The sequence below is a fragment of the Aphelocoma coerulescens genome, chromosome 4 (genome assembly GCF_041296385.1).
Source record: "Aphelocoma coerulescens isolate FSJ_1873_10779 chromosome 4, UR_Acoe_1.0, whole genome shotgun sequence".
Taxonomy (NCBI): domain Eukaryota; kingdom Metazoa; phylum Chordata; class Aves; order Passeriformes; family Corvidae; genus Aphelocoma; species Aphelocoma coerulescens.
The window spans coordinates 26,711,292-26,728,537 of record NC_091017.1 but is presented as its reverse complement, the minus strand read 5'-3'; the positions used below and the strand labels follow the sequence as shown (position 1 = coordinate 26,728,537).

The 17,246-nt window shown below is 44.7% G+C and overlaps 1 long non-coding RNA gene across 1 annotated transcript; it reads left to right on the top strand.

The window, feature by feature from the left end:
* Nucleotides 1-2,234: 2,234 nt before the first annotated feature.
* LOC138108990 (uncharacterized) lies at nucleotides 2,235-3,215 on the top strand. The gene is made up of 3 exons (XR_011150185.1): nucleotides 2,235-2,636; nucleotides 2,775-2,880; nucleotides 3,025-3,215. It is a non-coding gene; the product is annotated as an uncharacterized lncRNA (long non-coding RNA).
* The last annotated feature ends 14,031 nt before the right edge of the window (nucleotides 3,216-17,246 follow it).

Sequence of the window (17,246 nt, the reverse complement as noted above, 5' to 3'; positions counted from 1 at the left end):
CATAACCATACCCCCGTAAGCTCCATGACCCTTATCTCAACTAATATCACCCCTCTGACCAGGAAGAGCCATTGGTGGACAGAGATGGTCTGTCAAGGGGAAAACACCAATCGCCTTGAACCAGGGGGGTGGGCTGTGGGCGGACTGTGGGCGGAGCAAAAGCTATAAAAGGGAGCAAAACAGACACGCCTCTCTCAGTCTCCCTTCCTCTCCAGCTTGCTAAGGCAGTGCTGGAGAAACCTACCCCTTTCTAGGGGCTTTTAGAAATAGATTTCTTTTTGACCAGCCTAGACTGCAAGTTTTTTTTCTCTACCTGAGGTTCAGAGCTGCCTTAAGCCTAAAGTTCCTGAATCCCTGCGCTCCTGGGGCATACTTCCTAAGCCACTAGGATCCCAAATTTTTATATTTTGTTAGTTCTTGCAATTTTTCAATTTTTCTGTTTTAATAAATTGTTTTAATTTCTACAAAGAGTTGTCTCATTCCTCACACAGAAGACTTTGAGATTATATAATTTTGTAAAATATATACAGGACAAATACGGACCTACAAACTGTTCAAGCTAGCAACTTAGAAAGACCCTGTGTCAGTGTTGTGCCTAGATCTTGATCAAAGGTTATGGTGAGTTTAATCTTGCCTTATTTTATCTGTCTAAAAACTATGCCAGCTGCACATAGTTGAAAGAGATGTATGTGTCCAGAGGGCTGTTTATCCCATCTGCCTTGAGCTGGAACGGGCTGACCTGTGGCAGTCCATGGACTACTGAAGGATCCTATTTCAGGACTTCTAAAATTAGGTTCTGAATATGAAATGAAAGGAAAAGGAAAGACTCCATTTTCAGAGACACAGCTGAATTCAAGAGTATTATTTCAAATACCTACAATTAATGTGAAAAGAGTACAGGAAAAGAATGGTTTTCAATTAAGCCTGGACTTATGTAATGTTTTTAATGGTATTACACTAGGTAAGATGGAGCTTTAATATTCTCATTTTTTATAAGTCTTCTTAGAAAGATGGAATTGCTAATGGCTTTGAGCTCTAAGGCACAACTGGTGTAGAATTGATGTAAAGTAAAAAAAACCTGAAAACTAAACTAGACTCAGTAAATTTTTCATGCATGTTTGTCAGTGAACTGCAACACCTGATGCAAGATAAGTGCCTCTTCTTGCATCTAACTTGAAAACTCGTCTTGGATAAAAATGCTCAGGATGCTGAATCGTCTCAGAAGTTTTACACTAATGTACAAATGCAGGACTTATGGCAGCCATTTCATGTTGGCTGTACAGGCAAATTTAGGGTGACTCTCCCTAGGGAGAATAAATGGTCTTCTACAATACAGCATTCTAGAAAATCTACCTGCAAAAATATTTATTTGAGATTCAACATAGCCCACAGAACTGCACATTTTGCTTGTCAGTGACAGTTATATTTCCTGAGAATATAAGATGAAGGGTTTTAATTGATGACTAAGAGATCAATACCATCAGGCATGAGGTTAAAGTATTGCCTGTCTTGAAAACAGACCTAACCTTTTCTGTAAGGGTTCTTGTGTATTACACTGAGAAACAGCAAGGGTATTGATCACCTTTTTAGGACTGATGAAAAACATCAAGGAATGAAAATTGTTCAGTTACAGAAAGGATAGTAAATAGAAAATTGGGTAAGGCTACTCCATACAGGTGTATGATGCGTGATAGAAGTATTGATACCTGAGTAATGACTTGACAATTTTGTTTTATGGCCCTTGCCTGGAATAACTATTCTAGAGCAGGTGAAATGTATGAAAGGCCTTTTAATGGAAGCACACCAGTTCAATATTCAATGTAAAGTCTTGTAGGGATGTGCAGGTGACATAATATTTCCGGCATGGGTATAATCTTGGCACCTAAGCATAAGCTGATCCAATAAAGCGTGATTTATGACCAGACTGAGCTGTTTTGAGGTGAAAGGGTAGGATATGACTTACTTGGCTTGTAGGGGTATTGCCTGTTCTGCACTGAGTTTGCTGAAAGGCACCTGAGGCTGGAGAAGGGTCTGTGGTACTTGTCTGCATTAGGGCTTCCAAGGATACCCATTGTGGACAAAAATGAAAATTCAAGTGTTGCTACTAAACAGAGATGAGAAAATGTACCAGGCAAAGATGGATATTTGGGAGACACTTAACCTGGTCCATTTGAAACCCCTTTAACCTATTGCAATCATGCTGGGGAAAGAGACCGTTTAATACCTAGAGGTGCTCTGAGATGGCAGTGCAGTGCACGATAGCATGAACCGAGGAAGCAGAAAAACTTGCATTCTCCATACGCTCCACATCTCTTCCAAAAGCTGCTGCTGTTCAACAGGAATGATGGCCTTAGAGCTGTTATCTGCTGCTTCAACTGAATGTACCTCAAGACAACCCACTGTGGTGCTAGGGCTTGGACATGGAAAATCCTGTGATGTTCTGAAACAATGTGGTGGGATGACATTGTCTTTGTCACTGCTTTCCACAACCCTCCAAATGCTGAGACTAATTGTTCTGCCTCACTCATCAAACCACAGATGTGGTTTTGGAACAATGGGACAAATCAGGAGCTGGTGCAGACCTTGTTTCCTGTTATGTTGAGTACATCTAAGCACAGACCGTGACATTTAAGAAGGTAAGAAATCTTTGGGGCTTACCTCATTATGGACCCAACCAAGGGAAATTTACCCCTGTGAGGGGGTATAGTTCCATAGTGGGCCATGAGGTTTCTCAACATGCATTGGGACTTTGACCTCTTTTTCTTTATATCTAGGATCCAGATGTCTTTAGGAGCAGAAGAATCTGACCCCCTAGATGAGACACTCTGTCAATGGAAATTCCCTTCCCTCTTCCAATTACTTGCAAGATAAGCAGTGTAGGTCAGTGAAGAGCAGTCTGCTGGCATGCTGCATGCTTAGGAACAGTAAGAGTGGGTGTTCCTGCTAATGTAGGATATGATACTGATTTTTTCTGTTTCCTATTCTGAGATGTAGTTTCAGGGTCTTATGTTTTTCCCCCTGCAGGTAGAACACCTAGATGCCGCTTTGTAGGAAAGGTTCGCCTTGCAACAGAGAAAGATGTCAAGTACCTCCCTCCCTTTCCTTTTCTTTCTCACTTTCTGATACTCTATTTTTTTAACCTTGTATTGTATAATAGCCTGAAGTTGTGTTTCTTTCTTCACAGAAACTGTGGAATAAACTTTCTTAGCTCCTTACAGCTTGTGGTTGGACTCTGTTTGTGTTTACTCTCACCACCAAGTTCTGACTGCACACACTTCCAGCTGAAACTTTTGGACAAAACCATAGTCAAAAACATAGTCAAACTGTAGTCAAAACAGCATATGCTTCCTGCTGTATTTCTAATTTGACTTGTGAGCTGTGCATATTTTCAAGGGTTTTTAAAGCAGTCTTAGATTCAGACTGCTGAGGGTCAGGTGATGTTTTCCCCTGTGAAGCATTTGCTGACTTTACAGCCTGCAGTTTTCTGAGATGCTCCTCATGAGGGAGCCACCTCCCACTCTTTGCTGCCCATTCGGCAGCAATTGCCTTCCTGTCCTTCACCTGAACTTTTCCACACACCCTCTCTCTGCCATGGGGAATTTTTCAGATCCTTCTGTCGTGCTAGCCATAGCGAGGAGCAGTTTGCAGGGAAATGGTGAAGTGTGTGGCAGGGGAGCTGCAGTACATTGCAGGTGCTGGACCCACTGGCCCACATCAAACCTAGCTACTGGTTCCCAGTTAATGCTGTTCTCCAGCATCTGTAATACACCCCTCTTTCTTTTATTTCAGCATGGTAAAAACAGACATTTTTTTCCCTGTGTCTGCAGAGGTAGTTTTATACTTTTATAAAAGATAGGCTTCTGCAATCAGATTTTATGGAAAGCTTGCTTTAATTCTTTGCTCCAAACCTGAGTGCCACTTACCAGCAATTTCTCAGCAGCAGATATTACAGTGAAATAACAGCACAATTAATTTCTTTCTTACAGACAATGTAATTTGAGATGCGGTACAACCTATTTTTTATGTGAAAGACTGTTTTTACATCCTTTTTCTTCCAGCTTTCCCAGTAATGTCAGAGGGCTTTACCCAGGTCAAAGGCTTTCTGTACTCATAGTACTCAGTCTGTACTCTCTTTTATGTCATGATGTTCTGCAGTGCGTGTGTATTCTGAATACTATATTCAGATTCTGAATCAAATGTGGAGGGGCAGGGGAAGAGGGCCAGTTGTAGTGAGATTAATCCAATATCCTTCCACAATGGTGAGACAAAGAAATGTTTGTTTCAGAGCTTCAAAACTGACCTTATTGTAATCTGTAATTTCAGTTGATTGTACCCATTACTTATTCAGGTACATGGGCATCAGGATGCAACATTAATAGTTAGAAATGGATATATTTGTGAGGGAAAAATCAAAACAAATACTGCACAAGTGAAATTTTAATTAGGAATAAAACCCTGCATTTTCACTGCAGCACTATTTCTTTCCTGGCTATCTTTCAGCTTGGAACAGCCCTCAGTATCCATGTACTCAGTCTACCTTCCATGAACTCAAAACAAGTATGTTGAAGGATGAGGATTTATGAGTACAAAAGTTGTTTTTTTTTTCTTTTATGTCTTCCTTATCTTTATCCTTTTGAACCACGGCCTTGTTTTAGAGGAGAATGTGTGCAGGGTGTATCGGATCAGGCCCAGTGCTTACGCTGCCAATTTCTTTGGGTGGATCAGTGACCAAGGCTCTAGCAGAAGTGTTCAAAGGGTAGCCACATGGAGGCTGTGTGTATGAAAGACCTGTGCTGTATTGTAGTGGTTGCTGCAGCACTGACTCCTTTAGTACTGAGGCTAAGAAACCATCATCTGAGCCAGCTGTACCTGCTCGGACCTTGGATCTATGTAGCCTCAAATCCTGTCACTGAGGGTGGATCACATGAGGTGTGAAAGGAAGCGTGACAAACAGGAAAGGACTCCAATAGCCTGTCCTCCACCATAGTCTTTCAGCAGTCCGTGGCTTGGAGACATCCTGAATCAGACTTTGTATCCTTGGTGTTTCACAGATTTCAGTGGCTATTAATTCCACAAATTTGTCTGGTTTGCTGTGATATCTGCAGCCTCCTGCAGCAATGAACCTGATAGTTTGACTAGAGATCTGTCTGTTATATGACAGTAATAGTTAGAGACCTCATGATGCCTATGTCTTTGTTTTTGCAATCCAATTTCAGACAAAAATCAACAAACAGATGCAACACTGGAGTATGAGAGGGAGAATAAAAGGTGTAATGTGAGGCTTTGCATGTCAGCTAAAACTTCCACATCAGTATCTGACTTCATTTTCCAAATATTCTGCCTAAGGCCTCTTTCTCAAACTGTGCATCATTTCTTTCAGTTTTTGTAGAAGTGCGTGATCTATGTGAGGTTGGCTTCTCACTGCCCTCTGCCAACCTATCTGAGCCCACAACTCCTCCTCCATCAGGAGAGGTGTCACAAGGCAGGACCACAGGTAAAGGGGGTCACGTAGCACTTGCAGCTGTGCAGTTGGTAGCACTTTAAATGCACCAAATACTTTCTTCCAGTTCCCTTCATCTCCCATTTTTCTGAGGCTGCACACTTACTTTTCAAGGTGGACAAATGTACAGTGAATTTTCAACCCATTATCAGAAAGTTATTGCCATACTATCCATCAAATTGGATTAGAATATCAGAACACCAACCAATACCTTTATTCAAGATGCTGAATACCTATATAGTGAGCAGCTGACAGTTCAGGTTTCTCCTGATACCTTCCATCTCCTGCTGCACAAAACTAGAGTTTGTGTATCATCTTTCTCTAAATGCATAATTCAGAATAAATAAAATCCCAGTTTTTCACTGACGATGTTGTGCAGCAATTTTGCTCTTGTTGGTATATTTTGTGGAACTGCACCCTTTCTCTTTCAATGATGGCCTCAAGTTGCACCAAGGTAGTTTAGATTAGATATTAGGGAAAAATTCTTCACAAAAAGGGATGTTGTTGAAACAGGCTGTCTAGGGCAGTGACAGAGTCATCATTCCTGGAAGTGTTCAAAAATGTGTAGATGTGGCACTTGAGGACATGGTTTAGTGGTGAACATGGTGATGTTGCTAGGTTGATGGTTGGACTTGATCTTAAAGGTCTTTTCCAAACTTAACAATTCTATGATTCTGTGACAGCCTTCAAAGGATTCAGGTAATCTATCTGGACTGGTTGAGCACCTCCAGTGCACCCTCTATTTTCTCAGTCACCAAAAACTTCAGTATGAAATAATTTCTTCAATCTATTAAAATGCCGTCTGTTCTAACAAGCTACTGAACACAAGTATTTAGTTTTCATTTCCTTTATGGGAAGCAAGGTTTAACCCATTTGTTTTGGTGGGTGATGGTTTGGGGGCAAGTTTGGGTTTTTTTCAGTCTTGGAACCTGTTTGTGTCAGTTAAGGCTGTTTTGAGATCAATATAAATGTCTTCTTACTTGCACCTAGTCTGAATGTTCTTCTTGGTTTGCTCTTTGAGTTGCATCTGGATATTTAGCAGAACATCAAACTGCTGAACCATTGAACTCCCAAACTGATCTGGACACGTCTCTGTGCAGTCTCCGGGCATACTGCAGCCCTGTATCTAAATCCATCCATTACCCTTTTATCTCTTGAACAGAGAGCATCTGTGACCACTTCTTCTCCAGTGTATAATCATTGTCTCATCGTCACTGAATTGTTGGCTGGCACTAATGATCACAGACCTTAGGACAAAAATATCTTCAGGCATATTTGCAACCATGGAGCAGCCATAACTTGGTTTCGTTTCACAAGTCTTGCAGGCTCCTGCCCTCTTGGAAGTGCAAAGCAACATAGAGCATCCCTGCCTGCATCCATTCCTCACCAGACATTGATATTATAGGGGACACTGTTCACTGTTCCAGAGATAAAGTGTGTAGCACCAGGAAATCTGGATAGGGCGTGAGTGTCTGTGTGCTGCAGTCTCAGGGTGTGCAGAAAGGCAGAGTCACCCTCCCTGGCCTGGCTACCGCTGTGGGCAGGTACCACTCAAACACTCTGCCTTCTGCAGCCAACGCTGCTTGCCCATTTCATACTCTGATCCAAGGTCTAGTGGCATAAATGGGATGTAATCAGGGAGCTACGTTGACTCTGGAGCCTGCCCTTAGACATGTTATTCTCCTGGGGTGCTTCCGTGTGAATCTGTCTGCAGAAAAAACAGCTGAGAGTGGAATTGATAGAAAAGTACTGATATTTATTACCACTATTGAGTATCTTCTGCATGGTAATATATTTCACAATTAATTTCTCCATCGCCTTCTTTTTTAAATAGTTTTGCCAACTTCTCTCTTTCATTCTCTATTTAATCTTCTATTTCTACATATTAAGCAAGGAAAGTAGAGACATGCAGAAGGGGAAAAGAACTAAAAAAGAAATGAGCGTTCTTGAAAATATCATTCCTTTGTTAGTATAAAACTGTGCAATATTTGAACTGGTTCACTTTATTTTAGCTTTTCAAAACAAGATTTTTATCTAACAAAAAATATGCCTTGTTAAGATGTTTCAGTTTTTTTCCTAGAAGAAACCTGTGATTCCCTTTTCTCTACCTGAAATGTGACATGATCAGAACTTCTGAAGCTCTATCTTAGCAACACTTCAAAATTACTTTAAAATATTTTTTTCCAAAATTGAGCCCTTGGGAAGTGAACACAATTCCAGCACATTATTGTTGAACAGTTTTTAGCAGATACCAAGTCTTGTACTCATCTCCAAAAAGCTGGACTAAATTAAAGAGCCTTTTTTGCTGTGAAGAAAAGCTGTTGGAAAACTATTGATAAGTCTTTTCCATTCTCTTCAGGAGTGCAACTATTTAATTTGGCTGCTAATCATTTAAATGCCTAATCAGTGAATTTTTCTATAATCCTAACTTGTATTACAATTTGCAACCCCAGGCCCTTGATCATTTGTAGCTTTTTAACACATATTCACTTCTCCTGGAATGTAATACATCACTTCCTTGCCTCTCATGTGTGCACGAGGAATTAAATTGTCTCCTGCAGGTGAGCAGGGAGGCAGAAGGCAGTTTCCTGGAGGCATTTGGGTTTTCCCACCCTCATGCCTATCTCCATGTGGCTCTGGACAGTCTGTGAATGCCACTCCCTGTTCATCTCCATGTACAAATCTCTGACACAAAGTAATTCCACTGCCATTCCTGAGTCATGCCCTTGGAAACGGGACATCTGTAAACACGTCCTCATCTGGATTCTTATTTGCCTGCCTGTAACTGCTGGTAGTGCCTCTGCTTCTCCAGGGAAGGAGGATTGAGAACTGTGTGAAGTTCTTAAATATTCATCCTTCTGCTTTGGAGGAACTGAGCTGATGTCAGTGTTACTGGCAAAAATTAATTTTATAGTTCTATCTTCTTATTTTTATAGTTCAGTGTTCTAATCATAGCTATAAATTAATTAAAGTCTTATTCCTCTTCAACCTTGGAAAATACATTGTGGTAGTAACCCACCATTTTTGAGCAAATCACAGGGGAGATAATCGATAAACTAGGAAGAGTACTAAAAATCTATCGTGTGAACAATTTTTGGCATTAAGTAAATCTGACAAGGAGACTGGCTGGTTTGTACAGTGGTCAGTGATGTGTTCCTGCTAGACTCATTGGTCCTTTTGTCTTTCCATGTTTATCTGATGCAAATATATTTTCTGTTTCTTAGGAGAGCACTCATCTCATGGGAAGAATAAAACTCGGCAACTCTTCACATCTCAGCAATAAATATGTAAGTTCATAGCCTTTGTTTTCCATCCCATAACATTAGTGTTTGTCAGTCCCTTTAATACTTTTTAGTCTCAGTATTGTGCCACATAACTAAAAAAAAGGGTTAAAAATGCAAACCAAAAAGAGCAATGACTTAAGTTGGCAGCAGCCTCAAGGAAAAATGTCTTAAAGAAAGCTCAGCTTGAGCACACCATCGTGACCAGATTCACAGGCAAACTGAAGAAGCTGCCAGCTCCAGAGACAGACCTATATAGGCAAGAGCATGTGACTTTAACTGTTCAGCATTTCCTGGATGGAAATCCCTGAGTGACTTTTCTTTCTGTTTGTGTGAGAAAGAATAGATTTTTAAAGGCAGATACCTATTAAAAAAAAAATATTTGGTACCCAGAAATTTTTTGCTCCTTTTTTTTTCCATGAAAAATCTGAATCTTTTTCACTTCATGAAAAAAGCCAGCACTTTGATTGAGGTAGTTTATTACCTCTTGAAATCCTTGGTGGTTAACATACACAGCAAGTGCTGGATGCTATTTTTATGTGTGAGAGGGCAGAGACCATCAGAGCACCTCTGAAACCCAGGTTTTGATGTGGGCACTGCATTGTCCTTCATGTATGAAGCTTTCTCAGGCACCACAATATCCACTTCCCATGGAGCTGCTTCTGTCGCTTGTGGAGAGCTGTGGTCCTTTGCTGAGGGAGAAGGAAGCAGCTGTGGGAAGGGTCCTATGTGACCAGGGTAGAGCAGGAGGTAGGGGAGAAGGATGCTCTGAGGAGCTGGGTGTCCCAGCATGTGTGGGATGGACCCAACAGAGGCTCTGGCAAAGCCCAGCCTCCCACCAGCACTGTAGGATGAAGCCCCTCTAGAATGGGTCCCATCACCCTCCACTGAGAAATACCTGGCTGACCAGAGATGTGAGGAACATCTTTGATGGTTTTGACCTATTCTCATTTCCTCTAGCATGCAGAGACCGAGCTTTCCTGATGCCAATAAAAAGGACAAAATTACCTCCTTTGTTCCTTGAATTAGAGCAGCAGAACGCAGTTTTGCCTACATTATTGAAAACCCAGAGGTGGTTCAGTATGTGTGGATGCAAGACAATGGCCTGGACAATGAATTTAATCCTTATTGTCTAACCCATATTGGATTTATTCTGTGTCTTCCATTTTAGCTTGCTCTTATGTTCCTGAACAACCTTACCTGGAATAATAATCCTGAGATACTCTTGTCATTTCAGATGTGAAGCAGCCTGTTTTATCACGATATCCAGGAACATCCCACCAAAGTTGCATTTCAATGGGAAATGTGGAGCAGCTGAAGCTTTTTACCATCAGGGCACTTGTGTTAATGACCAGGTTTTGACTTCTAAATCTCAAGCATCTCCTTTCCCTTCTGGAAAGACATGTAATTTTTTGATGGCTTAATTACTGGTATATCATATATATTTATTATTTTCACATATAGTAAAAGCAGGGAAACAGGTTGAAGAGAATGTAAAAAGAAGAAGGGTGAAGATAATGTAAAAATTAGGTGATGTTTGCATAGTAGCTACTAAAAATGTTTTCTGCACACAGAGGAAGGAATATGTCAGTATACTTTGTTGAACTTATGGTAGCTAGGGATCTTTTAATTGTATGTAGCAGAATACAAACAGGGCCTGACCCTTGAAACAGGACTGGGCAAACAGCCACTATGAAAATTAATTCAGTGTTTTCCATGAGACTCCTCACTGTAGCACATGCTTTGCTTGTCACAAATGTTTACAGGGTGGGATGCCCGGCTGAGATGCTGAAGTGTGTGCTTGTTTTCTGTGAAGGGAGGAATATACCTTGCACTGAGGCTCTTTTAAATTCTGTAAATTACTGAATATAATCCTTGTAATGTAGCAGGCAATAGTTGGTTTTCACCTGTTCCTTGGCTAATTGCATTATGTGTGCTACAAATATGACTCCCATATAGCCTGGGGCACACAGTGGGAATCAGCAAGGGAAGCAATTTCACAGATGAACCTTCGTCCCTGTGTGTAGTTACAAAAATGCTGCTAGCGAGGATTTTCTTGTTATTTTCTAAGTCCGTGAGAGACTTTTCTCTCTCACAGAAGAGGTAGCAGGGAATGTAAACAACCCAGACACCTGCAACCTTGAAAAGTCTTGTTTACGGTATAGTAGAAAAAATATTTTGACAATGGATGTTTTAGGATTTTAGCCAATCACCCCCAAGGGGTGGCTGGCCCTTTGTCCAATTAGGCTATGAAGAAAAAAGTCTATAAAAGAGTTTGTAAAATAATTAAATAAATCAATCTTGCTGCACAACTCCTGCCTGCTGGATCTTCTCCTCCTCCTCCTCCCTATGGCTGCGGGACACGGTGCTATACCGTAGGAACCAGGCCTGCGGTAATATTTGGTGCTGCCCGACGTGATCTGCACTCTCTGACGTGTCCTGCTGCTGCGAGCTAAGCCGAATTCCTCTAGAGGTACGCTGCTCCCCTTTGCCCCCGGGACCGGGAGGTCCGACAGAACTGAGAAATGGCAAACAGCGGCTCACAAACCGAAGCTGCGATGCTGGTCTGGAAAGGTGTGTTTAGCATATTGCGCACCTCCATTCCTGAAAACTCAGTTCGGGAATTATTAGACTGGGCTACTTTAAAAGGGATTTCCATGGACAGAGATACTGCCCTGGACTTTGCCTTATGGCAGGAACTCGGATGCGCTGTCCGACAGGAGCTCCCGACTGGGGACTCAGCAGCGTTAGAATTATACAAAACCTGGCGTTCATTATTTTTCCTGCTGACAGACCTTGACTGTGATAGCAGGGCTGGCTCGCCTATCTCGGTGATGAGTGACGGAGGAATGTCCGAGGGGGGCCCCGTTGACTCGGTTTCCGGGGAAAATGATAATGGATTCAGGAAAACCCCCCCGGCTCCACAGGCAGAGCCTGCGCCGGCTCACCCTGCACAATCGCAGGACTCCGCAGCCCCCAGGAACCCCGCGCCGCCAGAGGCGGGGGGGTCAGAGCAGCGGGAGGGCGCACAGCCTGCCTTTCCGGTCGGCTGGGCAGCGGCCACGGCTTATCCAGTGCCTCAGATCAGCGGCTTAGCCACTTGGATGCCCAGAGAGGCTCCTAGCTCGGTTCCGTACGGACCTGGATCTAACTTCTTAGCCGGCGTAGCGCCGGGCGTGCCTGCCCCGGGACTCCCTGGGTGTGGTCCGCTGCCCTCCCTGGCGCTGGACTGTTCTGCGCAGTCGCAGAACCGAGCCATCGACCTTTTAGTGCAGCATTTGCCTTTGCTGATGGAGCTGCCAAACTTATCCCGAAGGATGGAGGAACTCCTCACCCTGTTAGAGCGGCGAATGCCCGAACCAGCGCCGCCCGCGCCCCCCCCGCCATCCGCGGGAGACGCGGCTCCGAGCCGAGAAACGGCGCGGCCGGCGGCGAACCCGGCAGCGGCGCAGCCGCGGCAAAACCCGGCAGCGGCAGCGGCTGCGGAGACGCGGCCAGAGACGGCGGCTGCGGAGCAGCGGGCTGTTGGGGAAGATGAAACAGGAAAGCCTTATAAATATGATTGCCTAACAAAAGATTTTGGGAATATGAAAACTATAAGCGACATCGAAATGAAGGCCATCTTTGAGATATAGAGTCTTAGTTACTGAACAACTGGAAAACAATGGTATAGCCGGCTGAAGGTAATCCCCTCTTGATTGAACAATACCCTCTGCTTGCAGACAGGTCCAAGGGTCAGAGCAGACCCTACTAGCTCAGCAGAAGGGGTCCAAGGAGTAGTTTTTAGAAGTTAAAATGTAACACTCTATGGTAATGTAATAACTCTTATAGGCTGTATGTAAATGCTATAGGATTTGTACCTTGTATTAGATTGGCTAGTGAGAATTAGAATATTCACTACAGAAGATGATTTATTGTATTGTAACAAGGACCTCGCTCTCTTAGTAACTCTCTTAGTAGCTCTCTTAGTAATGCTCTTCTCCTCTTAGTAACGCTCTTAGTAACTCTCTTAGTAGCTCTCTTAGTAATGCTCTTCTCCTCTTAGTAACGCTCTTAGTAACTCTCTTAGTAGCTCTCTTAGTAATGCTCTTTTACTCTCTTAGCTCTTAGCCTCTTGCTCTTGATTCATCTCTCTCTCTCCTACACCTTGGGCCTGCTTGGAGCTGCAGCTGGCAGCTCTAAGCAGTGCCCCTGTACCCACGCCCTTTGCAATAAACTGCATGCTCCAAAGACCTGCTTATAGAGATCTCTCGTCTCCATCCGTCCATCTCCAGCCGGGCCCGACCGAACCCACACCCTCATCACCATCATCGCCTTCAATTTCGACAGCGGGCAGGGGCAGCGGCACCCAGAGCGACCCCCGAGAACGGGCCGGCGGCAGCAGCGCCGAACGCAGCTGCTGTGCCAGAGGCGGCGGCGCCGAGAGCGGCTGTAGCCTCAGAGACGGCGACAGCAGTTCCAGTACCAGTTCGGTCGGGGCTGGCCGAGACGGCCTCCCGTATAGAAACTGGTGCAAAAACTGCCGCGCAGCCAGCTGCAGTCTGTCCTGTCTGTTCTGCCTCTAGCGAACTTAGCCAAAGTGCCCCTCCACGTACATTTCTGTTCACTCCCAGCACCCCAAAGTTGCCTTTGCCTGATGATTCCTCGTCAGGCAGTGAGGCAGATGAGGTGCTGGCCCCAGGTCGTCAGGCGGCTGTAGCCGCGCGGAGAAGAAAAAGGCTGAGCCGGTCTCGCCCCTGGACCTTTCAGGACTGCACAGTAACAGTGCGTCCGACGCATTATAATCGCTTCTTAGAGTCCCTTAAGATGCGAGCATTGGAGGAGGGTGACTGGAGGTCATTAGAAATCCTTGGAATGCCATATAGATCTGAGGATTCTGGGGGTAACGGGGGAGCTGTTACACTCCATCCACAGGCGGTGCCAGAAGTTCAGGATGGTAGTGCTTTCCCAAAAGGGGAGATCCAAGCTTTCCCAGTGTATAAGGCTCTCCCAGATTCAGGAGAGCATGACAAGCATGAGGTAATTGCCTGGAAAGTTGCCCAGGACCTCCAGTCCAAGGTGGCACAATATGGGCTAGGTTCTGCTGAGGTTATGCAGATAATAAGGGTGATAAATACGGATTTGCTTTCTCCATTTGATATCAGACACTTAGGTCAAATTCTATTTCAACCTGTACAATTTACAGTTTTTGAGAAAACCTGGAGAAAGCTGGCCGGCAAGACTGCATTAGCAAATATGCAGCTCCCTGCTGCTGATCCTAGACAGACAGCAGGAGTGGATGCTTTGATGGGGACTGGTCCCTTCTCTGATCCCAGTCTACAGGGTAACTTGCCCTCTAGCATCCTGCAGCAAGCCCAACAGGTCGGCATGGCTGCCCTGTTGAAAACCATAGAGTTGTCTGCGCCCAGAAAGCGATATACTGAAATAGTTCAAGGCAAATCAGAGTCATTCCTCTCTTTTGTAGAGAAAGTCGCTGCTTCTCTTGAGAAGCAGGTTGAGGATGACGGGTTAAGACAGATGTTGTTAAGGCAGTTAGTGAGGGATAACGCAAACGAGGAGTGCAGAAAAATCATAGATGCCTTACCAGGGGACCCTGAGGTAACAGACATGGTCGAAGCCTGTGCTAAGGTGGGATCTGGGAACCAGAAAAGGTCTGCCTTGACTGCGTTCCTGCAGCCTGTTCACGCATCTTCTGGTCGTGAACCAAAGCCACCAAAACAGGTGAAGAAACGGAAGCGGCCTAAGCCGAGCCAAAAAGAGAACACACCGATCCCCCAGTGCAGGAGGTGTGGCAGGCCAGGCCATTGTACGGGCTACTGTAGATCCCGGACTCATGCCGATGGTCGGCCTTTGTCGGGAAACTTCCGCCGGGGTGCAAGGAGGGGGAATTGCTCTCCGATGCAGTCGCTCCCCCAGAGAGTGGCACAGGTACAGGCACAGGCCTACCCAGCCACCCTAGAGACAGCACCCAGGGATCAGACGGTCCCCACAGATCAGACGGGTTTGACGTCCACACCGCAGCCACAGTTGTCTTAGACTCTAGCGGTATTTATAAGGTTCCCTTGGATGCATATGGACCCTTAGCCCAGGGATCCAGTGCGATGCTGGTGGGAAAACCTGATGTTGCCCATCAAGGAATCTTAGTGCACTCAGGAGTTATTGATGCTGACTTTAAAGGCCAGATTTGCGCTATGGTTTCCACGCAAAAACCCCCTGTAACTATTCCTGAGAAGACCTGCCTTGCTAAATTAGTGCCTTTTAAGTCTTGTGTCCCCAGGGTAGAACAAATTCAGGAAGATAACGGCAGTGGATCTACGGGACTTCCACAGGCCTTCTGGACTGCAGACATCTCTGACCAAAGGCCACAGATGACATGTACCCTGGTCCTGCCAAGCGCCCAACCACCCCGGATTCAGCTTCGAGGTTTGATTGATATGGGTGCTGATGTAACTATCATCTCCTTCTCTGCATGGCCTCCCTCATGGCCTTTAGCCCCAGTGGGATCGGCCATCGCAGGATTAGGAGGAACCACACAGAGCTATTTAAGTGAACGGCCTGTGGTGGTGAAGGATTCAGAGGGACACACAGCTACAATTAGGCCTTATGTTGCTACCACTTCCTGTAACCTTTGGGGACGGAATGTGTTGGCAGCTTGGGGCGTACGGATTGGGACAAATTTTAGCAGGGGTCACTGTGTGTAAGAGCGCACAGTATCCTACACTGCCTTTGAGGTGGTTCATTAACACACCAGTCCGAGTCAGACTCTGCTCAGTTAGTTGAACTAAGGGCTGTTACCATGGCTTTTCAGCGATTCTCACAGGAACCTTTGAATTTGGTTACTGACTCTGCTTATGTAGCAGATATCACCCAACGCTTAGATTGTTCCCTTCTGAAGGAGGTGAATAATGCGGCTCTGTTTTCGCTGTTGCAAACCTTGTGGTCTGCAATTCGGGCTCGAGTGCATCCGTATTACATTCTGCACATTCGAAGCCACACCAATTTACCAGGTTTTCTAACAGAAGGCAATGCCAGGGCTGACATGCTGGCAAACCCTGCATGGGTAGGGCCTCAGCCTGACAAAATTGCACAAGCCAAGGCATCGCAGGGTTTCTTCCATCAAAGTGCACATACCCTGCAGAAGCAGTTTCATTTCACGCCAACCGAGGCGCGCGACATTGTCAGCGCTTGTGCTGACTGTCACGGACTCGCTGCGCCTTTGCCAGCGGGGGTAAACCCCAGAGGGCTAAAAGCCTTGCAGATTTGGCAAACGGATGTAACTCACATCCCTGAATTTGGTCGGCTGAAATATGTGCACGTGTCTATTGACACTTTCTCCTCGGCTATGTGGGCTACTGCTCACACTGGAGAGAAGGGCCGTGATGTCATTGCCCATTGGAAATTGGCTTTCTCAGTCCTGGGCGTGCCAGCTTCTGTGAAAACCGATAATGGTCCTGCCTACGCCTCGGAGAAGACACGGCAGTTTTTACACCTGTGGGGTGTAGACCATACCTTTGGTATCCCACATTCTCCTACTGGCCAAGCCATTGTTGAACGCACTCATGGTACCTTGAAGCATGTTTTGGACAAACAGAAAAGGGGAATGCATGGAGAAACCCCACAGAGCCGACTAGCAAAAGCTTTGTATACAATTAATCACCTTACAGTACCACAAAATTCAAATAATCCTGTTATTCTGAATCATTTTTTCTCATTGCAGTCTGCAGGCGACAGACAACTGCCCCGGGCAAGAGTCTGGGTGCGGAATTTACTCACTAACCAGTGGGAAGGCCCACATGAGCTTATCGTTTGGGGTCGTGGGTATGCTTGCGTTTCCACAGATACTGGGATATGGTGGCTACCTTCAAAATGCATTCGCCCTGACCTACGGCACCAGAGGCAGAACAGGCAACCTCCAAATGATGGCCAGAACGCCAATCATCCAAATGGCGACCAGAATGTAGATCATCAGCCTAATGACTCTTCTGATGATGACCAGGATGTCAACCATCAGGCAGATGGTCCTTCTACAAGCAGAGACTGGGATGGTCCTTCTACAAGCAGAGACTGAACTTTAAATTTCTTGTTATGGAGTCAGATAGTTAAAGCCTTAAGGACATATTTAGAATTAATAACTGATGTAGATTTCTATTTGGCATTAATAGTAGAGTTGTTCTCTTATAAAACAAAAAGGGGGAATTGTAGTTACAAAAATGCTGCTAGCGAGGATTTTCTTGTTATTTTCTAAGTCCGTGAGAGACTTTTCTCTCTCACAGAAGAGGTAGCAGGGAATGTAAACAACCCAGACACCTGCAACCTTGAAAAGTCTTGTTTATGGTATAGTAGAAAAATATTTTGACAATGGATGTTTTAGGATTTTAGCCAATCACCCCCAAGGGGTGGCTGGCCCTTTGTCCAATTAGGCTATGAAGAAAAAAGTCTATAAAAGAGTTTGTAAAATAATTAAA